This window comes from Rattus norvegicus, chromosome 13 (genome assembly GCF_021556685.1).
Source record: "Rattus norvegicus strain SHRSP/BbbUtx chromosome 13, alternate assembly SHRSP_T2T, whole genome shotgun sequence".
Classification (NCBI taxonomy): Eukaryota; Metazoa; Chordata; class Mammalia; order Rodentia; family Muridae; genus Rattus; species Rattus norvegicus.
Window position 1 is genome coordinate 71,757,725 of NC_141546.1, and position 25,768 is coordinate 71,783,492.

General features: G+C 46.7%; 2 long non-coding RNA genes across 2 annotated transcripts; both read left to right on the forward strand.

Annotated features, from left to right (window-relative positions):
* Positions 1 to 3,224: 3,224 nt before the first annotated feature.
* Positions 3,225 to 8,731, forward strand: LOC148001709 (uncharacterized). Its single transcript, XR_015635560.1, has 3 exons — positions 3,225 to 4,300; positions 6,925 to 7,033; positions 8,051 to 8,731. It is a non-coding gene; the product is annotated as an uncharacterized LOC148001709 (long non-coding RNA).
* Positions 8,732 to 20,132: 11,401 nt separating this feature from the next.
* LOC148001710 (uncharacterized) lies at positions 20,133 to 25,346 on the forward strand. Its single transcript, XR_015635561.1, has 2 exons — positions 20,133 to 20,501; positions 23,567 to 25,346. It is a non-coding gene; the product is annotated as an uncharacterized LOC148001710 (long non-coding RNA).
* The last annotated feature ends 422 nt before the right edge of the window (positions 25,347 to 25,768 follow it).

Sequence of the window (25,768 nt, forward strand, 5' to 3'; positions counted from 1 at the left end):
TAAATGGGGATCCCTTCTTAGTATTCCTCCTTCTCTGCTTTCTGACAGCAGATACAGTGTGACAAGCTGCCTCACTCCCTGGCCCCCATGCCTTTCCTGCCAGGATCTATTGTATCCTCAAGCCAAGAGCCAGAATAAACCTTCCCTTCCTTAAGTGGCTTTTGTTCTGTATTTTGTCACGGTAACCGAACAAAGTAACTAATACAGCCTCAGTAACTAATAATCCTGCTACATGGTGGGGCAAACTTTGTAGCGTATACCTCTAGGGAACACAAGCTGAGACATGCTGGGAGCTCTCCTGGAACTGACTGAGCTGTCAGGGCTGCTGTCTCCACCCCTCTTTGCCTTGTATTCAGTCCAAATGAGGCTCCCTGTGTGGTGACTGAAGGCTGGGGAGATCATGGCAAAGGTCAATGAGTTTTCAATTTAAACTCTCTGATGATTAAACAAAATCTTACACACATTGAAACTTCTCATACACAAAAATCTATATATAACGAAACTTCTCCTAGACAGAACAGGTAAAATTCTAGCTCCTCTGATCCAAGTTGGGGCCAGAGGAGCTGACATCCCCTTCCTCTCTGAGGACCTCCTGTGAAGTACATAGTTAAAAATCCCTGGCATAGCTAGAAGAGCCCTGTTAAAATTATTTAAAGTCAGAGCACCCAGGCTCTAACCCCAGTTCTGCACCATTGGAAAGAGATAGACTTTTGAGAAGCCGTGTATTTTCTAATCTGCTGCCTTTTCATCTGTGAAAGGAAGATCCTAATTCTTGTCTAGTAAATGAACTACTTCGAGAGTGAGGGGGGCAGCCATGTGAGGGAAGGTAGCATACATGTAAGTGGGAAGTGTCTCTTTCTACATTGTTATAGCTGCATGACATCTCCTCATCCATGGTCTAAGGGACAAAATCATATGGTTTGGAGCTCAAACAGCTGATCTACTTGCTTTAATGATTTGCAAGAAGAAATAGATATTCTTTTACACTTGATCTTAGCCAAAAGGCAGAGAAGCAACAATAGATATTCTTCTTAATTGTTTTTTAGTGAGGTCTTACATAGAGCCTAGGCTGGCCATAAACTCACTATGTAGCCAACAATCACCCTTCTGCTTCTGCCTCCCTAGTGCTAGGACTAATGGCATACACCACCACCCTATCCAAGGCACTTTGCACTCTGTTTTTATGCTGTGCTGGAACTTGGAGCCATGGCTTTGTGCAAGCAGTCTCTGAACTGAGCCACATCCCAAGCCTGGAAATAGTCATCTCAAAGGCATATTTTTTTTCCTTTTCTTTTTTTCGGAGCTGGGGACCGAACCCAGGGCCTTGCGCTTGCTAGGCAAACACTCTATACCACTGAGCTAAATCCCCAACCCCCATATTTTCTTTTCCATTTCAACAGGGAAGAATGAGCATCTCCTCCTCTTTTCCAAACACACTCTATACGGTGGAAATGTCACTCTGTTCTCTAGGTGGTGCCCCGGAAACTTTGTTCCTGTAGTTGTTCTGTTGGTCAACACTTGATGCCGTGTTTTACATGTAGAGAAAACAGCCTGAAATTGTGACAACAAATTTTCTCCAGTACCTTCCTCTGGAGGCCCCATCAGCAAAGCCAGAAAGCTTCCCAGGGACAGTCAGTGTGGAAGGTACCCTATGGATAGGGTTTGACATAGAACTCCATGTCCATCTCGCAAGGTAATGGCTGCTGAAATTGTGCTGTTGACCCAGAGGGAGGTTCAGCAAATTCTTGTGCTCCAGGATCCAAACTCAGGGTGGGTTATGGAACTGTCAAAAATGGCTCGAGTTGTATCTCCATGTTCCCGGATGAGTGCCTGCTATGTGTAAAACAATATAATGATGTATGTGGTGTTAAGTCAGAGGCACAATTTTCTAGGTAGGAATTGAACTGATGTTCTGTGATTTCTATCAGAAGGGTTCCAGGCACACGGATCAGCAGCTCTTTCAGAGACAGTGTCTTTTCTCGAGAGGCCAAGGACTTGATCGAGCTCTATAGACAGGGTAGGAACTAGGCCCCTAGTAGGGGCGGTAACTCTGTGCAGCACAGGCTGATAGAACTTATCTCAGGGCTCCCTCTCTCTCCATTCATTCTGGCATTCCCCCATTCCCTGGCCACTTTTTCGTGGGTCATTGAGATTCTAGAATGATGCAGCTCATGATGAGCCTTAGCATCTTGTTTTGACAGTGCAGTGAGGAGAAAGAACAAAGGAGGTGGGGAGCAGAGAGGAACTCTGCACCTAATGTTCCTGGCAGCCAGGCCCACCTTTGTTGCCAGAGGGGCACTTGGGGCTTTACTGCTTGGCCTCTTCCCACGACTCAGATCTGTTCCTTGATGTTCCTCTAAAGCGCTGTAATTCCTCTGGCCCAGACATCAAGACTCTGGCGGTCTTCCAGGGAGTGATGCAGAAAGATGCTCCTTTGCCTCTTGTATGGTCTCTGTGCAGCCCAAACCCTTTAAATCTTCACGGTGTCAGAGAGATCCACACTCAACCTGGTTCTCCTAGACATCCCTATGGCAGGGTTCGCTCCCCTCCAATGAACGAGCCCCAGGGTAGCATCCTGGAGCTGGCTTCACATGCTTTCAAATTGAAGACCAATACCCGGCATAAAATGTGTGTTCATGTCTCCATGTAGCATTTAATTCTGGTCCCTGGCTATGAACCAGCAAGAGGTCAGTGGGTGGGATAATTGAAGTCTCATGATGGTTGGTTTTAACTTCTTTCCCTACCAGATCTTTTACTAGAGTACTCCCTCCCCCATTTTTTTTTCTGCTTTCATTTTCCTTGTTCACCCTCTGTTTAGAGAAATAATGAGCTGTGATAAGAACAAAAGGCTAGCGGTCAGGAGGGTGGGTATAAGGGCCAAATGAGGTTCCTAACCTGACTACAACTTCCCACTCGGGCCACAGAAAAACTCCCAAACCTCTACTTTGCCCCCAAACTGCAACCCTTGTGAGCCCCCTCCAGGTTGTGGGGCCCACCCACAGGGGCAGAATGAAGAACAGCTTTGCCTCTGGGGTGGGAGGGTATGAGGGAGTTGGTTGCTAGAGTCTGAAAGGTTTTTCAGCCCCAGAACTGGCCAGCAGGCAGCACAGGCATTCAAATACCCACAGGTGCAAGACGGTACGAGACAGCCATCATGGTTTTGCATAAGCTAAAGTTAGGCTCTGGCTAGACTGAAAGTGTAGAGGCCACACTTAGCTGTTTCCTCCACACGGGCCGGCAGAAACTTGCCTTATGCTAGAGCAGGGTGGAGTCTAGATTGGCCCTTGGGTGGGTCATCAGTTCAGCTCCAGAGTATGGCTGTCTGGTAAGGTTGGAGAATAGCCACAGATACTTATCCTCTTCTTCCAACCAAATCTGAACGTCATGGAGTTTAAGTGTGTGTAAGGTGGATCTGAGTGAGGGTTTGCTTGAGACTCACCTGCTCACTTTTGGGGGTGGGGATGGAGGCGGGGCAGGTCTCACTGTGTAGCCCAGGCTGACCTTAATGCATGGCAATCCTTTTGCAGAGAGTCTAGGCACAAGTCACCACACTTGGTTTGGCTCACCCAATTACCTTAATGTTAGGACATGATCTCCTCCGTTGTTCTAGCCTAGGCCTAAGACCTGCCCAGGACCTGATTAGTACCAGCCCAGCCTGGGAATCCCATTACCTGGTATTCTACAGGCTTAACAGCCACACTTAACCCTTCCTGCCCTGGTCCAGCTTCTCATGGGCAGGCTTCCTTCCGTCATGTTTTCTTCCTTAGTCCCACTCTGAGCTCTCATTCCAGGGAGCTGCTGTACCCCATACGCTTGCTCCTAGGACTTCATACAGTTCTCTATTGTGCTATGTAGACCCCAGAACCTGGAGGAGGAAGCTGCCTCACAGACTGGGGATGTTGGCTGGGTGTTACCAACCAGAAGTTTGGAGGAGGAGCAGGTTGGCAGCTGTGTGTGCTGAGCAGGGCTGCACCTCAGGTCTTTCTGCCCCAGCAGCTCCCATCTCGTTGTGCATGTGGACTCTTAAGAGCACCCAAAATCCAGGCTAATAAATAGGGGTCCTGTTACATTCTATGATATCTGTGTAGCTCTAAAGGCATAGAATCCTCCTCTTCCTCCTCCTCCTCCTCCTCCTCCTCTCCCCCTTCCCTTCTTCCTCCTCCACCCCCTTCTTCTTCCACACAGAATTCAGGACCTGTGCTGTGGTGGAGTCCTGGACACATGGTCTTAAGATGTCAAATACCAGTGGCTGTCAGGGTGAATGAAATCTCATCCAGAGAAATCTCCATGACTGTACCAGGTAATGAGGGGTAGCGAGAGATACACAAATCTCTGACTCCAGGGGCCTTCAGCTCTCCCTGAGCCACTGAGTCGAAATATACCTTTTGTTGTTGTTGTTGTTGTTGTTGTTGTTGTTGTTGTTGTTGTTGCTGCTGCTGCTGCTGTTGTTGTTGTTGAGGAGATAGAGGGATGTTCTGTTATTGGGAAGAAGCTATGGAATGCTTCAAAGACAGAGGCTCGCTGCTGGTGGCTGGGTCCTGGTGAAGGAGAGGAAGAGCAGGAGAACACAGTATGTGTAGGAAGCCATTTTTTACCATCGTGGGCTGTTTCACTCAGCGGCAGCAGAGGCGTTCTCCCTGAAGAGCAAGCCGCTGTACTGGGTCAGCTGGTGGGTCTGTCTGTTCATGAGGAGATAAGACTGGAGCTGTTCTCAGACTCACAGATCTGATAGAGATGCAGTTGACCCAAGCACAGGCCAGAAGATCCTCAGGAACAAATGTAGAGTTACACAGTAGCACACCGCCATGGAAACTACAGAGGAATGTTACAAAGAGACAATCAGAATCCCCCAGCAGAGCTCATTAGCTCCTGGGAAAACATAACTGTGTGGGCCTGCGGTCAACTTTAGAGACTGGTAGAGACTTCAGCTCTTCTAAGGCACCTTCATCTACTTGATACTCTTGCTGATACCTATTTATATGGTTTTGATGGTTTATTCTGGTGGCCATGGAAAACATCCATTGAAGTGACCAGCTGTAAACATCAGGTATGCATTCACAAGATAGGAAAATTCCCTCTGTACATACAGAAGACCCAGGAATAGGCTCACTTCAAAAGACAAACTAGCAAACAGGGCTGTGGATACAGCTCAGTTGGCAGTATTTGCCCAGCATCCACGAAGCCCTGGATCCAATTTGGAAACGGAATAACCCATCTGCCTATCTATAATCCCCAAACTCGGCAAGTGGCACGAAGATCAAGAGTTCAAAACCATCCTCAAATACTTAGTGAGTTCTCTGAGATACAAGACAGCCTGCCTCTCAAGGAAAGGGAAACTGGCTTGATGTCACCCCTAACTCGAACCTTGACTTTCTGGGTAAAGGATTTGGGGGCTTGTTTGGTCTAATCTGTTGAGCTGAAGGAAAGAGGTGTTAAGAAAGGCAACCTGTGAAAGACAACCCTGTCTCCACTGATTAACCAAGAGCTGATGTAGGTCTTCCAATGGAGGTTGGAGCACAGAATCAGGGGTTCTCAGCCTGGGTACCATGATCCAGACACACTTCTCTGCAGGAGAGGATGCTCTTAGCATTCTGGCTTCTGCTAACTGGCCAGCCACTCGTCCCATTTTATGAATCGAACGGCTCTGTCAGATGACAGTCCCTGCCGCAGAAGGGCAGAAGGGTGTTGGAGCCCTGGCCACCCACGGATGCTCCTGCTACTGGTTTTGGAGAGGTTCTAAGTTTCAAAATGGAAATATAATTACAGGAGGGATCAGCAGGGGTCACGGAATCCGACGTGGCTCAGATTTGAGTGACATGTGGAATCTTTCCAAGTATTTCAAGGATTCCCAGCGTTGACATAATTGTTTCCCTACGATCCTTCGTTAAACACAACACCCATAAAACTGGTGAACGTCCAGCCGGCTTTGACTTCTTTACAGCTGTAAACTCAAACTAAACCCAAGCACAACAGACAAATTTAATAGCAGTCCAGCTCATGCAACAGTGTGGTTAGGGTTTGTGACCATGCCCTGTACCCTGTACTTGGGTACCAGCCTGATTGGATTGGGCTCACCCTGTCTGTATTGTCCCAGGCCCCAAATCTCATGTGATACTATTTTTCCAACATCCTATGGACTCTTTGTTTATGAAGCCTCCTTGAAGTTGTTTGGCCAATCTGTGTCCTGCTCACTAAGGTCACCCGTGTTTTCTTATTGGCCTGAGGCAGCTGAAACAGCACATCCTGTTCCCAGTAGATATTAATTGGTTAGCTCTGAGGTGGACCTATGACCCCAGAAGCAGCTCATATGAATCTAGATTCTTGACAAAATGAAAATATCCAAGGAGAGCCCTGGATCTCTGGTCCTCTTGTGCCTGCCTCCCAAAGGACTGGGATTACAGGCAGGTGCCACCATGCTGATGTTGGAGATGAACCTCAGGACTTTGTGCACACTAGGAAAGCATTCAATTGAGCCACATCCCCAGCCCTAAAAATCATTTGTACTTTTTTAAGCTAAAAGTTTTTACAAAGGCTTCCTAAGAATATATTAGTAGTTTCTTTATGGGAGAGAGCCAAGGCCAGAGAGCTTACCAGGGTATGTGTGTCTGTGTGTGCACATGTGTGCATGTGTGTGTGTGTGTGTGTGTGTGTGTGTGTGCTTGTGCTTATGTACGTATGTACGTATGTGTGTATGTGTGAGTGTGTATGTATGTATGTATATTTGTGTGTGTGTGTCTGTGCATGCACATGTATGCATATGTGTGTGTGCTTGTGCTTATGTGTGAGTGTGTATGTATGTGTATATATGTGCGTGTATGTGTGTGTGTGTTTATAGGGATCTGTGTGGGTTGAAGCCTAGTTGCTGAGGTCACAGCAGACATCAAGTCTAGAGCCAGAATTCTCTCTGCTCTTCTCTCCCCACAGCCTGTCTGGATCCTGATGATTAGCTGCTGGGATTAGCAGCATTGCCTTAAATGCTCATTAAGCTGAGCTGCACACCTCAAGTGCATTTGTGAATGGCACCAGAATTGAAGTAAGAAACTTCTCTTTCAGACCTTTTTGTGTTCAGTAGTATGACGAGGAGGCAGCCTCGGTGTACATGCATTACAACACACATACAAAAGGGTTCAACATAAACACCCAGTTTGGTGCATACATATAAAAAGAAAACACACAAAGTCACAACCAGACCAAGAAACAGAACAATCCCACTGTGCGGAAGTCCCCTGTATATTTTTTCTCAGCCACTTCCTCTTTTTTCTCTCTTAAGGTCATCTTGGCTTTTAGTATAGCAGCCTCCTTTGCCTTCCTTCCAGCCCAATGCACATCCCTAAACAGAAGAGGTTAGCTTTGTTTATGGGCTGGATGTGTCCAATGAGAGCTTACAGCTTTGTGCATCACCGAGTGGGTTCATCTGTTGGCAGGCACGTGGCTGTCTCCAGTTTGTGGCATTTATGGACTGTGCTCCTGTCAGCATCCCCTGCCCTGATCCCTTCCCCAAGTTAAACAGACACCTACTTCCAGGGCATTTCCCTTCAGGTGGACACAGGAGGAGTCACACCCTAGGACAGTAGTTCTCAACCTCCCTCCTGCTGCGACCCCTCATGTGTGGTGACCCCCAACCATAAAATTATTTCATTGCTACTTTATAATTGTGATTTTGCTACTGTTATGAATCATAATGTAACTATCTGTGTTTTCTAAAGGTCCCTAGGCTACCCCTGTGAAAGCCATTGGATCTCAAAGGGGTCACAGCCTGCAGGTTGAGAATCACTGCCTTAGGATGATTGGTTGATATGCTAAGTGTTCACCAAAATTCTTGCTTCAACTTAAATTCCCGCCCACAGGGGTTCCCACCACCTCACTTCCTTAGCTCTTGCCAAACTGGAGCTCCTCCAGGGCTCAGGTGCAGCGCCATTTCATGCTGGGCACAATTTGCATACCACTACCTCCGGTGAAAAGACAGAAGAGTTTCTATGGGTTATCTGCCACCTGACTTCCTCTCCTGTTATGGGCCTGTTGAGTATTTTTGGCTGTTTTCCTGTTGCAGAATTAAACCTTTTTCTTCTGATGAATTTTCGTCTTCCTTGAAATCACACTGGAGAGAAAAGTGTGCTTGACTTCCGAGTGGCACCTGCTCACCCGATGGCTGCGTGTATGGCGGATGGTAAATCTGTAAAGCTCAAGATGGATTCTTTTTATACTTCACGTCTTTGAAAAGATAACAAGGGAAACTCCCAGAAACATAGCGGTCCAGGTCATTTTTTTTTTCCTATCTCCATTTCCCAACTCCCTTGTTTCCCTTTATTCTCTGAGAACAAACATACGCCTACACACCGCCATCTTTTGTTAAGATCACCCAGCACAGAGAAGGCAATTTACTATTCTGCTGGGTGGCTCTCGTGCTGTGTCTTATGCATTATTATGAGCTGGCTCAGTGTGACTACGGTTCTGCCTGCAGTGTCTCTGCCCTCTGTGGCTGAGATAACATTAAATAAAGACCATACGTGTGACTCCAGTGGTGAAATCTGCCTCACAAAAATACATTGGCGGCTCCCAGGGCCCCGGGCTGTAGGTTTTTACTCCTTATCTGCTTTAGATACTTGGGAATGAGCTCACCGGCAAGGAGTGAAGTCTATACCATCTACCATTACATAAATTATTCAGTTATCTGTGATGTCCTTGTAACGTGAGAACCCCTATTAAAAAACTAAATGGCTTGCTTACCGAGGCACACGCCTGCTATTTATAGCCTGGATGGGAGCTGCTTTGAATAGACCTTCCCGGAATTCCCGGATACTCTGTGACAATGGACACCGGGTTTTCATACTAAGGTGTTTGCTCTGCGTGTGTGTGTGTGTGTGTGTGTGTGTGTGTGTGTGTGTGTGTGTGCACGTGTGTGTGCGTGTGTGCGTGCGTGCATGTGTGTGTGTGTGTGTGCGTGCGTGCATGTGTGTGTGTGTGCTGCTTCGTGGGGCACACATACTACATGAAGCAGAGAGAGCCCCAGCAGACAGAGCTTATTTGCCGGCTTTTTCTTGTTTTTCTTACATTTTGGAAATTGAAACAAGGACAGACACAGGCCCCAGCCGACACCATCGTAGGTGTTCACGATTGTATTCAGGCAACGGGGTCCCTGCTTTTGAAAAAAAAGAGGGACCTTTATTTTCTGTTAAGAATGCCAGACGTCTGTCATAGACAAATAGGGGCCTGAGACACGGGGCTTCCTAATTATCTTTACTGAATGCAGTGTGGAGCCTGAGTTACCCAGAGGCAAGGCCTCCTGCAGGTCAGAGAAGGGCAGCTGGTTTATACAATTCTGGTAGAGCCAGAAAAGACATATCCATGTGTCTTTTTTTTTTCTTCAAAATTTAATTAATTGATTTTTTATTTATTACAGTGCTAAGAATTGAATCCTGGCCTTTATGCATGTTGGCCACATAAGTACCTGGCCCACTAAAGTGTGCCCTCATAGCTTAACTTAAAAAAAAAAAAAAAACTTCCTTTTTATTTTTAATTTTGTGTCTCTGTGTGTCTCTGTGCGTGTGAGTAAGGGTACCCATGGAGGGCAGAAATGACCCCCTTGAGCAGTGGTTCTCAACCTTCCTAATGCTGGGACCCTTTAACACAGCTCCTCTTGTGGTGACGTCCAACCGGAGCATTATTTTCATTGCTACCTCACAAGTGTAACTTTGCTGCTGTTATGAATCATAATGCAAACGTCTGTGTTTTCCGATGGTCTTAGGTGACCCCTGTGAAGGGTCATTTGATTCCCCAAAAGGGTTGTGACCCACAGGTTGAGAACCACTGCCCTAGCGCTAGGGTTCCAGGCAGTTATGAGTCACCTGGCATGGGTGCTGGGGCTGAGCTCTGGGTGCTTTGCAAGAATAGTACATGCTCCTGTAAATGCCGAACCATCTTTCTTGCCCCATAACTCAAATTTTTGGTTAAAAACATCTTCTGATGAGCGTGGGAGATGGCTCGGTGGCTCAACTTCTTGCCACATTAACACGAGGACCAGAGTTCAGATTCCCAAAAGCCATGAAAACACCAGGCAGGTATGGCAGCCCACCTGTAAGGCAGAACAAGACATCCCCAGAGCTAGTTAGCTCGCATGACTCGCCAATATCCCTGAGCTCTGGGTTTGACTAAGAGACCTGCCTCAGTGAAAACGGTGAAGGGATAATAGAGGCTGGTTATAGATGTAGGCCTCAGGCCTCCACATGGACACGCACACATGTGGTGCATGTACACCCACACACATGCATCCTCACACATACAGAACATGCATACGCATACACACACGCACACCATGCATACACATGGAAAGGAAAAAAGAAAAAAATCTATGCCTCTTCCAAATTCCGATAACATTCTTCACAAAGGTAGAAAGAAAAATCCTAGAATGTATTCAGAAACACAAAAGACCCAAACAGGGGGCTGGAGAGATGGCTCAGGGGTTAAGAGCACTGACTGCTCTCCAAGAGGTCCTGAGTTCAATTCCCAGTAACCACATGGTGTCCCACAACCATCCGTAATGGGCATCCGATGCCCTCTTCTGGTGTGTCTAAAGATAGCAACAGTGTACCCACATACATGAAACAAATAAATAAATCTTTAAAAAAAAAAAAAAGACCCAAACAGCCAAACAGTCCCAAGCAACATACGAAATGTGTCACTTCACCTAACTTCAAACAAAATGACAGAGTCACAGAAACAGAGTCATCCTGGTGCAAAAATAGACACATAGACAGATGGAAAGAAAACCCTAAGATGACAGGCACCGCCTTGGAATACTACTCAGCTGTCAAGAGGGGAGAAACTTAGATATGTGGAAAAGTTGGGCGATCTTCAATGAAAACCAGGTAACAACATACAATCCCAGAAGGTTACATGGTCCACTTTTTCATGTGTATGATTGACATCTTTAGTGTTTTGAGACAGGGTCTCACAGTGTTGGCCAGGCTAGCCTCAAAATCCTCGGCTCATGTATTCCACGAAGCTGTGATTATACATATGTGCCGTGTTTGTGTGTGTGTGTGTGTGTATGTGGGTGTGTATATATATGTGTGTGTGTGTGTATGTGTGTGTATGTGTGTATGTGTGTGTATATGTGTGTGTGTATGTGTGTATGTGTGTATGTGTGTATGTGTGTGTATGTGTGTATGTGTGTGTATATGTGTGTGTATGTGTGTGTATGTGTGTGTATATGTGTGTATGTGTATATATATGTGTGTGTGTGTGTGCCCTGTTTATAGGGCATCCTGAAATAACAGTGTTATAGTGAGAGAGCACAGATTAGCGATCAGTAGGAGTTGGAGCTGGAGGATTGAGGCATCAACAAAAGGAAAATAAACAGGATTACTAAAATAGAGTAAGAACAAGAAATTCTGACACACACAAATCATCATAAAATAATTAGGACTAAGTACGCGTGTGTGTGCATACACACACATGAATATATTGGATGCCAGGATACCAGTGTCAACATCTTGACTGTGATATATGTTCTATAGGTTTCAAGATGTCATCATGGGGAATAAACTGGGTAAGGAAAGATGGCATCATCTATATTACCTCTTACAGCCGAGTTTATGGCCATTTTAAAATATGTCACCCAAGCCTGGTGTAGTGGCGAGTGCCTTTAATCCCAGCACTCAGAGAGTAGAGGCAGGTGGTTCTCTGAGTTTGAGACCAAACTGGGCTACACAGAGAAACCTGGTGTCAAAAAAAGCAACAACAAAGACAGAAACAAAAACCCAAAACAAACAAATCCAACCAAAAAAGCCACATCTGGGTTCCCGGGTGTCACAGATACGACTGCACTAGGAGGGCCCCTTCCTGCCCTGGTAATTTATTAGATTAAAACCACCATGGTTCCTGGTGTTTCTGAAGATACGACACACTTATCCAGGTGTCATTTTTGAAGACTGAAACAATAGAGTTTGTGGTGGTTTGAACAATAATGGCCCCATAGACTCATGTAATCTGAATGCTTGGCCCATAGGGAGTGACACTCTTAGGAGGTGTGGCCTTGTTGGAGGAAGTGTGACACCATGGAGGTGGGGTTCCAGATCTTATATATACTTAACCTATGCCCAGTGTGACAGTCTCCTGTGGAATAACTGTAGGCTCCTCCAGCCCCATGTCTGCCTGCATGGTGCCATGCTTCCTACCATGATGAGAATGGACTGAGCCTCTGAACTGTAAGCCAGCCCCAGTTACATGTTGTCCTTTACAAGAGTTGCGTTGGTCATGGTGTCTCCTCACAGCAACAAAGAGACAGGTTTTATTTTTGAAAGTGAAGGAGATCCTTCGGTAAAGTCCGTGTTTTATATTTTAAACATGTGACTGCCCAGATGAAGCAAAGGGTCTGCACGACATAGATATCTGTGGGAATATTCACACAGTCATGGGAGGAGGACCCTACCAGTGAGAAGTCAAAATGGCAGCCCACTATGGGTAACTAAGGAAAACGGATTAATACAGGAGTACTGTGCAATACACGGCCAACCAAGCAAGGGTTCTTTTAACACAAATTCTTCAAAACAAGTGGTTCCTGCCTAACACAAGTGCATTTGACCCTAACGACTTTGGAGAAAAGAGATAACACTAGCAGTTTGATCTGAATCAATAAAACCTTAAAATGGCAAATTAAAATATTAAACTTGATTTTTTTCTCTCATCAAAGATCTGTTAATTATATTGGACCAAAAAAAAAATGCAAGTATAACAGTTAAAGAAAGATCTATGGGGAAGCCTGAGACCATTCCGAGGAGAGGACAGAGGCATCTGGAACAAACCCTCTCTCTCTCTCTCTCTCTCTCTCTCTCTCTCTCTCTCTCTCTCTCTCTCTCTCTCTCTGTGTGTGTGTGTGTGTGTGTGTGTGTCTTCCCCTGTAAGCACACGTATTCATGCACATACATGAGCATGCCAATACATGGGCATGTATATAGGGGTATCAGAACCAGTCCTTTAGGGGTACCAGAGTAGAAGAGTAAACTCTTACCATTGCAATGGGGAGGCTCCCGACTATGAAGTAAGGAGCAGATGGCCTCTCCCTATGGGAACCCTGAGGTCCAACCATGAGTTTAGTGCCTTAAACATCCACCATTAGATAGAGCTAAAACGGCTGGAATCAAGTCCTGTGTCTTTGTGATGAACTCAGACTGCACGCAGAACAGTGGATTCTCTCTGGGCGACTGTAAATGAGCTGTGTTAGTGAGCAGGCTTCAATTGGGCTTCTGTTTGATTAGAACTGCAATTTCATTGACACCCTCTCTTGAGTGTGTCCTCTGAGCACCACGAAAGGGAGCCCCAGCTGAACTGGAAGCTCATCTGGCATTTGTAGGTAAGATGTGCGCCTCTTGTGTGTGTGCTAAGTTCTCAGTGATGTCAGCTGTGGGGTTATCCAGGGTGAGGGAAAGGAATTGACAAAAAAAAAAAGGGTGAAGTGGGTAGGTGGACCCATGGAACTTTAGACCTTAACTTCACCAGGGCCTCATCCATCTTGAGCCTCATGTGGGTGGGAGGGTCGGCTAAGAACCTGCTGACTGGCTGGAGGGGCCTCAGGTCCAGGAATTGAGAGAGAGTCAACAGAAAGGATTCACTTCCACTGGACGCCACTTTGTTTGTTTGCTCATTAATGAGACAGGCTTTCACTGTCCAGTCTTGGCTGGCCTGGGACTCACTATGTAGGCCAGGCTGGTCTCCAACTCACAGAGAGCCACCTGCCTCTGCCTCCTGAGTGATGCAATTAACGGTACCACACCCAGCAGAATGTAGCTTTCAGTGCAGTTTTATTATACCAGCGCACAGTGTACAATGAACAGGATCCTTAATCCTGCTCCAAACCCAGGCAAGGCCCCACGTTTGTCCTTCTGAAACTCATTTTCTGAATCTCTGTCATTTTGTTTATTTGCTGACCTTCAGATAACCATTGTTGCAGTGTGTGTGTGAGAGTATGTGAGTGTGTGTGAGTGTGAGTATGTGTGTGAGTGTGTGAGTGTGTATGTGTGTGAGTGTGTGCATGTGTGAGTGTGTGTGAGTATGTGTGTGTGCATGAGTGTGTGAGTGTGTATATGAGTATGTGAGAGAGTGTGTTAGTGTGTGAGTGTGTATATGTGTGTGAGTGTGTATATGTGTGTGAGTGTGTGAGTGTGTACATGTGTGAGTGTGTGTATGTGTGTGTGATATGTGTAAAGGGCTCCACAGAAGCATTAGTTGATTGGAGGCCTCCTCCAGCCTGAACCTTGAAGCCCACCCTTTGTCCTCCCTCCTGGCATCTCATCAGTGACTTGGGCAAACAGTGGAGAGCAGGATGAGTTTTGGGTCCAGGCAGATCGGCCCCTGCCAGCTGTGTGACCTCCAGCCATTTAAGCTTTCTAAACCTGTTTCTTCAGCCGCAAGGAAAAGCATTCCAGGCTTTGTACAGGCTTTGGCATCAGACTACCATTTGCATCCTACGGTCACTGTATGCTGTCCAGGGTGTCTTCAGGTCAGTTGTTAAACTTTTCTGCCTCTCAGTTTCTACACCGGTAAGACGGATGTGACATGTAAGAAAGCCTTACTTGATGATGATGAGGATGATGAGGATGACGACGACGACAATGATGACGATGATGATGACGACGACGATGATGATGATGGTGGTGGTGGTGGCCTTGGGGCTTCCTAAACAAAGGCCAATTTTTTATACAGACTTCCAAAAGGAAGGCAGCCAAGACTAAAACAGAACAGCCAGCCAGGATCAGCTTCTGTCCATGGTATGCTCTAGTGATCATACACAGCCAATAGGCAAGTCCAGGAGATCTACTGGTTCCAAGTGTTTGAGGAAACCTATTCAGTCGTCAGCATGGCACCAAGCTGGCTAAGTGGGCAGAAACTTCAGTGGGTACACATGACAGTGGGTACTCAGGTTCGGGGGCTGGGGACTTAGAGCATTCGTTTAACATGTTTGAGTTTCGGGGTTCAATTCTAAGAGAGACAGAGACAGAGACAGAGACAGAGACAGAGACAGAGAGAGAGGAGGAAAAGAAAGAATATATCCCAGCTCAGAACAGTAATTAAAAGCGATCAGTGCAAACCCAAGGTGGGTGGAGAATTTGATTACAGGACTTTGAGAATTGTCACAATAAATAAAATGTTCACTTGCAACCACAGGAGACTATGCAGGAAACATGATGAATTTTCCACCATTATCCCTTTCCCCTGTACAACTGGTTCTTATTATTTGTGGCTTCCATATTTGTGAGCTTATCTCCTTGCAAAACTTAATGTGTGATCTCAAAATCAATACTGATGACTCATGTTGCTTTTGTGGTCTTTGGGGGGTGGGGACTGCAGAGTAGGTAACAATTTGAGCTGCAGACACACAGCTGTGTGTAAAACAAAGTGATATTTTGCCATCTTGTCTCAGCTCTGATTTTGTTAACAAGTGTCCGTGGAGGACAGTTAGTGACATCGTGCCCACTGTTGATGCTCCTTGGCTCATTACATGCTATGGTGTGCCTCTTGAGGGCATGCATGTAGGTAAGCTTTGACGGGGTGAGACTTCAAAGAGCTGAACACACTGTGGGCTCTGAGCTGGCTGTGAGCTCAATGTTTACAAATCAATGGTATGCATTAGATAAGACAGCCCTAAGTAGAGAAAAAACAAGGTTAGAGAGTTGATTAGTTTAGGGCGGTTTTGTGCCAGAGGCTTGTAGGAATACACTCTATTTCCTCAGGAGTCACGACTCAGTGTTATTTAATTCTGAGTTCACAGTGACTTTGCAGAACCGTGAGTAGCAGGAATGGGTTGTGTGCACGCCTGATTTAATAGGCCAATGCCTGTCTGTGAGATGTGTAACTACACCAGGAAATTCTTGCCATACAACTTGAACTTGGGCTGCATTTGCTACTAACTAGTCTTGGCCAAGGAAACATGGCAGCATTGCATAAATTCTGGAGTCTGGGCTCAAGAGATTCGACAGCTTTTGGCTTTGTCCTCTTTGGAACACTGTCCTGGGACCCTCGTGTAAGGAGGTGAACCGAGCCTGCTAGAGGATGAGAAGCCATCAAGGTACCCAGGGAACAGTCAACAGTCAGCAGCAAGGGCTACACACGCGCACAAGGACATTGTGGCCTTTCTGAGCCAACCAAACCACTAATCCTCCCACCAGATACCATTGTCTCTGTGAGCCCAGGAAAATCCAGCACAAGAGCTCTCCAGCTGACTCAGGAGTCGTGCAAAATTAGAAACTGTGTTGTCAGAAGTGTGACTTCGTCGGTCATTTGTTTTTATAAGAATTGATAAGTGACATGCTGACTTGGAGTTCAGTGTGATCAGGGGACTTGCTTTTGCAAGTTAAATACGGCATACGTCACTTCAAGGGGGAAGGACATAATTGCGCTTCTGCTATGGCATTCAGGAGGTGTAGAGAGCTATGAACGATTATGATATCGAGTCAATGCCCAAGGAAAGTTGCCCTAAAAGGCCGTCTGAAGATCTTACGTGAACTAAAATTAACTAAACTCTTGTTATACCCATTCTAGGATTGGGGATGTTTGGTGCTGTAGTATATCTAACTCATTCTAATTGGCACAAGCCTGGAGATCTTAAACATTTTCTATGCCAAGCATTCCCCACTACACAGAAAAAAAAGTCATCTAGGCCCATCTTGGAAGAGCTGGAAATACCGAATTTAGGCTAATGGTTCAATGCAAAGTTGTCTGTCTGGAATTCATTACAAATACCAGCTTGGCTGTTTGCATCCATTCCTTCTATGTGTATCTGTAGGGTTCTTTGCTGATTAACTGTCACAAAACATGGGCTTGATCCCCGGTGACCATCTGATAGTCCTTGCGAAAACAAAGAGTTGATCGTGAATCGGTCCGGTGGAAACAGCTCGCAGAACACGGAACCCCAGTCAGCTGACCTTGCTGTCTTTGCTAAGCCGTGTCCTATTATCACAGGCAGGGTCATCTTACAGCTCGGCTGGATTGCGACAATTTTCTCAGATGTCAGGGGGGAACGGGACGACGCAAAACGCTCTCTGAAATCCACATGGCAGCTGATGAAAAGGAAAGTTCCTGGTCGATGCTTATGGGGTAACGCTGGACGTGTTTCTAGCTCAGCCACATGGTGTGAGTAGCGTAGACAGAAAGCTCTTCCCTGAGAAGGAAGATAGGCCTGGGCTAGGTCTCTGTCAAAGGCGGGCGGCAGTGTCCTTGGCACAGACAAGAGATAGGTTTCACATAGGCAGGAAGACCTAGGCTGAGGCTTTGTACCACTTGATGATGGAAGCCACCACCACCATGTTGCTCAGGGTTGGTGGCTTTAGTTGATGGCTTCAGGTGAGTGCGAGTTAGAGTCGAAAGAGGCTGGATATTTCTGACTTTGCTGACGTGGTCCTCTGTTTTGCATCAGGGGAATTACTCTTTGCCTTTTCTGCAGGCCAATAGCTCCTTCCTCTGGCCGCAGTCCCAGTATCTGCTACCTCGTAATTTATTTCCTCAGACTGCTTGGTCCACAGTTTCCCTGGACTCTGGTCATGTCCTCTGTAAGCCCCCGTACCTCCCCCGAAAAGCTCCTCTTTCTGGAGTTTTCGGTTTTGTGAGTTAGAATTTCTGACACTGTTGCATGCACTTAACACAATAGTGGAAGAAGAGCTCGAGGAAGCCATGTCTTGCTGACTTGGGCTCCCATCAGCCTCTTGTCTAGTGAGACCTTCCTGGTGTGGCATTTGTGACACTGAGCTCTGGGTGGTCCCTGCTGCATCTTAATTACTGAGTCACACATGACCCATCCCTTTCCATTAACTCCAAATCCATTGTACACAGCACGCACAGGACTAAGCGTCCATCGGGGACTGGAGCAAGAGACGTCGACTCATGTCACACAGTCCCGTTCTGTCCCAGTTTATCTCTGATTCTCCTCTAGAATTCCACATAACAGCCCCCTTACTGCTACCCTGGGCACTGGCTATTCCACTCACAGTTGGAAATCAAACACACAGCATACTCAAGGGAACAAACTACAGAGGCGAAGGCCACTGCACCCCAGGGTGCCCACGACATGAGGTCAGTTGAAGGGAAGCTTCAGAACTGCCTTCTCTGGGAGCAGGCCATGGCTCTCAGAAGTCCCTCTGGCTTTTGAGAAAGATTCATCTGGCCTCAATGTACCTCAGGTAGAAATGACCGTGTGGACTTGATGGGTCTCTCAAGGAATTATGGGACCGAGTTTCTTGGCAGGTTAGGTAAATAGCAGGCATGTAAATTTCTGAGAAAGGAGAGAACAAAGGAATCAGAACAAAGGGAAGAAGAGTGACAGAAAATAACTTGGAACAAGAAGACACAGTTCCTGGTTTTGGCTGGCCTTACATTGGCCATAAAATTAGCCTAGAGCCAGTTGCTGGGTTTTTCTAATCTCTTATACCATAAAAATGGAGATGCCCTCCCTACCTCTCAGAGGTCACTGGGAGGTGAGAGGGGACCTGTGTGGGAGATCCAGAACCTGCTGGGTCCTGGGGGCTGGAGAGATGGCTCAGCTGGAGAGAGGAGCCATGGACAAGCCCTCCTGTCTTTTTTTCATCCGAATGCAGCAGAATCTAAGAGGCAGTTGGCCCAGCTCTCCTCCGGCAAGCCTCCTTCTCCCGGCACGTTGGTACTTGCAGACTTCGCTCAGCATGATGAGGGGAAGACCCTATTGTGGAATTACTGTCCTGGCAAGCGGTTGTAGTTAAGATTACTCCCCCTAACACGGCACCAAGAGCAGGCTGCTCAGGGATGACTCAAGGCACAGAGGAGGGAGGCACTGGGCTTGAACTTAGGGGCCAGAACCAGAGGGAGGGCTACTGGAAACACAACTGGAGCCAAGCTTAAGAGGGTCAAAGGAGGTAGAGCCATTGGGGAGGACCTGTGAATAGGGATGCAGAAGGCATGGGGAGCATGGCGAACGGCCCGTGCCATGTTCAGGATGCTAGAGAGCAAAAGAGCTGTTGCTATGGTGACTTAACTGACTCCTATGTTATACGTAACACACAGGGTCTCATCAAACTACTCAAAGAGGGTAAGCAGCTTCCATGGGGTCACAGAATACTTAATTAAGTATTCTAGAAAAATTACAAAGTGGGGTCTTTTGCAAAATGAGGACGTTTAAACTCCTCCCTCTCCAATCTCTACCGTTTTATGCCACCAGAGTAATGCCAATCTAGAGGAACAGACGTGTATTTTGTAAATGGCCGTGGGAGGTTTAGTGGGGTCGGGGCTATGGCAGAATAGCAAGGAGACTACTGTGCTTCTCACTCCCAACTCCTAGTTCAGCATGGAGCCAATTCCAGTGTGGCAACTGTCACCATCACTTCTGCATGAGTGCTGTTCCTGTGGCTGGAGTGTGTCCCCCACAGTTCCTGTATTGTCAGTTCTGTCTCCAGTGCAATGGAGCTGAGAGGTGCCTGGCTTAAGTTGCAAGGGTTCTGCCTTCCTGAATGAATGACTGAGTGAATGAGTGAATGAATGAATGAATGCTGTACAGTGCAGTTCCCTCCTCTCTCAGTCTTGCCCCCTCTTGTTCCCCCTGTTGGAATGATGAATATGAGGGCCCTCACCAGGGGCCAGCCCCATGTTCTTGGATCTCTCAGTGCCCAGAAATGATTAATTACCCACTCTTGGGCAATCCAGCAGCAGAAAACCAAGCAAGCCTGCCGGGACCTGCGTGTTTCCACGTGCCCCATAGAGCAGACCTGAGTGGGTGACATGTGGGCTTCGTCTCACTTCACTATCAACTCCTGGAGAGGCCAGGCCACAGGCAGAGCTGTGTGGGAACGATGCCCTACAGGGGGAACCAAGGCCAGGAAGGGCCAGCAGGTCCTTTGCCTTTTCCCCTACTCTGTGGTATGATGGCTCTGCCTGGACGTCTAAAAGGTTCCCTGTGTGCCTGAGTGCTCTAGCAGGGATAGCTGGCTACCCTTCCCTTCTCCCATCCTTCTCTCCCCCTGCACTGTCCTGTGACCCCTCCAAGCCCAAACACACCAAATGCTCAGACATTCCTCTTTGCGACAGTCACCGGAACCATTCCCGTCTCCTGCTCTTTCTGTGCAAGGACCTATTATTTCTATGAGGCCTTTGGACTTGAGGCCCAGGTCCCCTCTCTGGTGAAGGCGGTCTATCGAACGATGCCAGCCACCAGCCCCTCTCAGGCCACCGTTCAGCGCGGGGCTCCGAACCAGGTACTCTAACTGGACCCAGCACGACACATACTCACCAGGATCATAGTGAAGCTCTTGAAGTAACGCCATTTTCTAAGGCTCAAGGGTCCCACCCACAATGACACGGACCTCTTTAATGTAAAAGGGCAACGAAGAAAAGTTAATGTTCTTCATATTTAAAAACAAGGCAGAGTGGCACACGTCTGTAATCTCCCAGTGCTTTGACGAGGCTGGGGTAAAACTATCTCAAGTTTAAGACCTGCCTGGGCTACGGAGCAAGGCTGTCACAGAACAAAAGCCAACCATGGAAAGGTGAGTAGCTTTTGTACTGTAGTCCCAGTCTGCCCTGCAAATCTCCATAAACAGGAGCAGCAAAGTCCCAAGCTGTGTGGAGTCAAAGCAACTTTCAGTTGCTGTTACCAGAAAAGTAAGTCCCAGGCTTAAACAGCGGCCTTTGGGATCGGCCGTCATTTCTGCTCTTCTCTTCCAGGAATCTGTCACTGCTCGCATTGGTAACTTTATCAGATTGGCCATGGAGAGGCTGAGGCTGAGGTCAGGGCAGAACTGAAACCTGAGCATTCATTCCTAGGGAGTGGCCCCGGCTTGTCCCTCAAATGAGAGCTGCTATGGGGAGCAGGGGCAGCTGGAGCCAGCAGGAGGAGAAAGGAGAGAGAGAGAGAGAGAGAGAGAGAGAGAGAGAGAGAGAGAGAGAGCCCAAAAAACAAACAAACAAACAAACAAAAAAACCCAGGGGACCTGCAAGGAGCCGCAAATTCCAAGGCAGCCTGCAGCCTTCTTCTGGCTCCTTCGATCCTCCTACAGCCAGAGCAGCCTCCTGAGCTCTGCTGGCCTTCGTAGATGGTTCTTCCTCTCTGTGGAGTTCTTGATCCTGTCTGGCCTTTCCCCCATGTCTCTCCATAGTGCACTTCGGATCATCAGTATAGATGGTAGGACCATGATTCCTGGTGTAGGTCGCCTACAGTGAGTGCCTGCCCAGTCACCTTTTTCCAATACCACCTTCTGGGATTCTGTATCTGCCTCTGTTCTCAAGCAGCCTGCTTCCTTTGTTTTTTCCCTGATGTTTTTGCAGATTAGAAGGTGACAATGTTTTCCTTGCAGTTAATATGCTGGGTCCTGGGGGCTGGAGAGATGGCTCAGCAGCTGAGAGCCTGGGCTGCCCTTGCAGAGAATCCAGTTTGGTTCCCAGCACCCAGCATAAGGTAATTCACAGCCACCTGTAACCCCAGCTCTAGGGATCTGATCCCCATCCACAGACACATATATACTTAAAAATAACAACTGGGAAATAGATCTCTACAAAGCTCCTAGATCCCGGCTTGCCTTCCGACCTGTGGAGCCGATTCTCTTTAGTTACAGCCGCAGCTGGGGGCTAGGTTACAACACAAGGGGCAACAGAAACTCTGCATGGTCAAGGCCCGGTGTTTTATCCTTGACGTTGAAAAAAAAAAGGTGGAAGCAGTTCTTTTCAACTGTTTCTGGACCTTATTATAGCTACTAGTTAAGGCAAGTTACCATTTAAAGAGTCTTGTAAAAGGATACAATGTATTTGCATAATCCCTGAACATTGTACCGATGGTTATTCAAAGCGAAAACAGGTCAGCATTTAGATGCTTAACCAATTTTCTTTCGCTTGCCTGTCCATAATATTATAAAGGTCACGGACTTTCCCTTCCATAGCACTGCATTCATAACTACGTGAGCACCTTTGCACAATCCTCTGTCAGTGGAAGGAGGGATTTCCACAGGAATCAGCAACACCAGCTGGCCAATAGCTCCCCTAAGGGCTTGTTAACGAATCTGGCACTGGTTTTGTCCTTGATCAGATGTAATAAACACCGCATTATAATCGGAAATAAGAATTGTCTTTGCATAATTGGTTTCCAAGCCTAGACTGGAAATTCTACCATGCAACTTTTCTCCTTCATTCCTTGCATAATATAGGATTATAGTTAATGGGATAATAAAATATTTCATTGTTTTGCTTAAGTGCAACTCACCAAACCCAGATCAGAGAGAGCAGATCTGAGCTTGTTCAAATTGAGAGAATATGCATACATTCATATATATATATTCATATATATATTCATATATATGTGTATATATATTCATATATATGTGTATATATATTCATATATATATATATATATATGGATCAGGGAGATGGCTCTTACTGTACAAGCTTGAAGACCTGAGTTCATATTCCCCCTCTCATTTAAACAGCATGCATGTATCTGTAATCTCAAGGCTCTCCTGGGCAAATGGGAGGTGGAGACAGGAAGCTCCCAGAGGCTCACAGACCAGCTGGCCTGATCTATACAAACAGCAAACAACATGGCATGCACTCCCTTACACTCACACATGCACACAAACACACGAATACACACATGTAAGATTTTAAGACATACACTTGGTTGACCCTTGGTTGACCTGGTGAGCCGGCGTCCAGCTGGGTGATTCCAGCAGAGAGCTTGGGGACCTCACCTTGCTCAGTTGTGAGGCCTGGTGTTCACACCTACTGTTTCTCCCACTTGTTGGAACGAGGGGTGTGTGGAGCAGACACCCAACCAATGTTGCCTTCCCCCAAGGACCAGCAATCTGGATGTGGTTATGATAGGATGTGAGCAGCTACCCACGGATTTCCAGGAAGAAATTCTGCTCAGCCTTTTTCAAAGAGCCTGTGAGTCTTGTATAATTCAGTGTGTCATCCACATGCCAGCAGTTATCGTTATCCTGGTAAAGTCCTTTAAAGAGTGGTTCCTTGATTAAAACTAGCGTTCTCCTTGCCAGGTTAGTTCTCAGCATTAATCTTTTCTTTAGTGGCACAGAAGAACACTTCCATTCAGACTATACAGGCACATTTACCCACATCGTGTGTGTGTGTGTGTGTGTGTGTGTGTGTGTGTGTGTGTGTGTGTGTGTATGCTTTGTTTTTAGAAACAGGGTTTCTCTGTATAGCCTTGGCTGTCTTAGAACTCATTCTATAGACCAGGCTGGCCTCACTCACAGAGATCTGCCTGTCTCTGCCTCCCAAGTGCTGGGATTAAAGGCACACAGCACCACACCTGGCAACATTTACCCACATCTTAAAGAGGTGGATCTAAAAGAATGAGGTTATAGCAGCTTAAAAACAAGAGAACCATCACACAGGCTACCACAAAGAATGCTTGTGAAGGCTGGCGCCTCATTGCTTCCTCCACCACCACCCTCTGTGTCTTACAGTTGAATTAATTTAATCTGAGCAGGATCCGAATTCATTATAAGGACCTACAGTTCCCATTGTTTTCCCATACCTTATTTGTTTACAGGGTCACCATGGTTTTGTTTCTATGCTTAACTGGGCATTTCATTATCTGCAGGACTGGTTTCTTGGCTCCAAGTGAGTGACAACAACAGTAAGATCAGAATTAAACAGGGCTCTGACTTTGAACTGGCTAAGACAAAAACAGGCTGCCCTGAGCATCTCTGAGGCCTGCAGCCGGAAACCCAATGGAGGACCACATTCCATGCTCATCTCTCTTCACCTGTCCCACTCTGAGTCAGCGAGCTCAGCCTGTAAGATGTTCCTTGTTCCTCTACTCTCTGCTGGCACTGCCATTTAGCTGTTACAGAGGAATGTGAGTCTGGACAGCCCTTTCCAATGTCCAGAACATGGCTTCCAGGGAGCAAATACTAGAATGCAGGGCAGAGAGTGATGGTCCTTGGTTCTCAGTGCACAGCATGTCTCAAAACAATAGTTGTAGAGGTTAGGCTGTGAGTGCCCCTCCCCTCACAAATGGGATGACAGCTCTTATAGAAAGGATTAAGGGAGTGAGACTGGACTCTTTTTGCTGTCCCATCCCCTCAGAGACATGAGGATACCACATTCGTCCCCTCCAGAGAACCTGACAACCAGCCACCATCTTGGAAACGAACAGCCTCACCAGACACCAGCTCATCCCTCAAACCTGGACTTTCAGGCTTCAGAAACATAAGGACAAATTTCTGATGTTTAAAAATACCTGCCTTTGGGGTTGGGGATTTAGCTCAGTGGTAGAGCGCTTGCCTAGGAATCGCAAGGCCCTGGGTTCGGTCCCCAGCTCCGAAAAAAAGAACCAAAAAAAAAAAAAAAAAAAAAAAAACCTGCCTTTGGTGTTCTGTTAGAGCAGCTCCAACCCACTGAAACCATTGTTCCTCGGAAATATGGGTGAGTACAGAGGCAATGTAGTTTACTCAAGGGAGAGTAGATGTGGGCAGGAACCCATGAAGAACTAACTCCTGGAGAACGTTCTACAAGGGAAGACTGTGGACACGACTTTTGAAAGTGCTACCCCAATGCTAGGATTCTATCTGCTGAGGTGTAAGCAAAGCTTGCTGGGTATCTTTTCTCTTCTTGATGAAGATACAGTTCCCGACTCCCAACAGTGCACTGGAGCGATGTGGAGAGAGACTGACCTAAGCGTTTGGCATCTTCTCGACGTTATGACAAGTTTAGAGAACCCAGAAGCAGGAATGTGACCAGACACTGGCACTGCTGTTAGAGCCTCCCTGGAGAAGGTGGTCCTGAACAAGTTTCCACAGACCAGGAGCTATCCGCCCATCAGGAATGTCATGTGTTTCCTTGATCATCTTTTTTCTTTCTTTGAGAGTTTGCAAGAAAAAGCTACTCTGGACAGAACTAAGTTTTCTCTTAAGTACTCATTTTTGTGACCCTCAAACTGAAGATAAGTTCTAGAGACAGCTGCTCCTGCTCTTACTGTTGGGAACAAGCAGAAGAATGCTGGCCTTAGTGCTGCCATTTTGTTCTAGGACATGATGACTGTTCCTGACCACAGCTCCCGTTATGCATTTGTCGTGCCCCCAAAACATAATGACTGCTCCTAACTACAGAAGAACAAATAAATGGATTCAATAGGTTGGACTATAAAACCTACATTCTGTATAAGTTGACAGAGATCAACAACAAAAGGAAAGCCCTCATCTCTAAATCCTGATTGGTGGGAAATATAACAATAACTCGGCACAGATGTTTGTGGTTTGCAAACCTAAATTCTGTGTGAATTACTGGCCCAGAGTTGAAGTTCAGCTTCTGAGTCTGTGCTGTAGCCCTGGTTGATCAGCAGCAGCTTGATTATAATACATTTTTGTCATCTGCCTTCACCTGGTGTTTGAGTTGTGTTAGATCCAAGAGGACCCCATAACATTACTTCCATCACATGTTGCTATGGGAGAGATTTTCCTGACTGAGATGCTGAAACTTGACATACACACACACATACACACCACACCATACATACACACCATACATACACACTACACACACACGCACACAGGCACGTACACATACACAGACTTCTGCTCACCCCAGAAAGAGAATCCATGACTGCCCTGAAGTCCAGCCAGTGGTCCAGTGAGGTTTTATTAGGATTGCTCACAGGAGGGGGCAGGATGGCTCAAGAGCAGCTACCTCACAGAAAAGCCCACCCTAAACACCCAGCACGAGTGACAACTCTGGAGAATCTCTTCTCACGGCACAGTCATTGGCCTCCTCCATGAGTCGTTTACAAAAGCTGAGGTGTCAG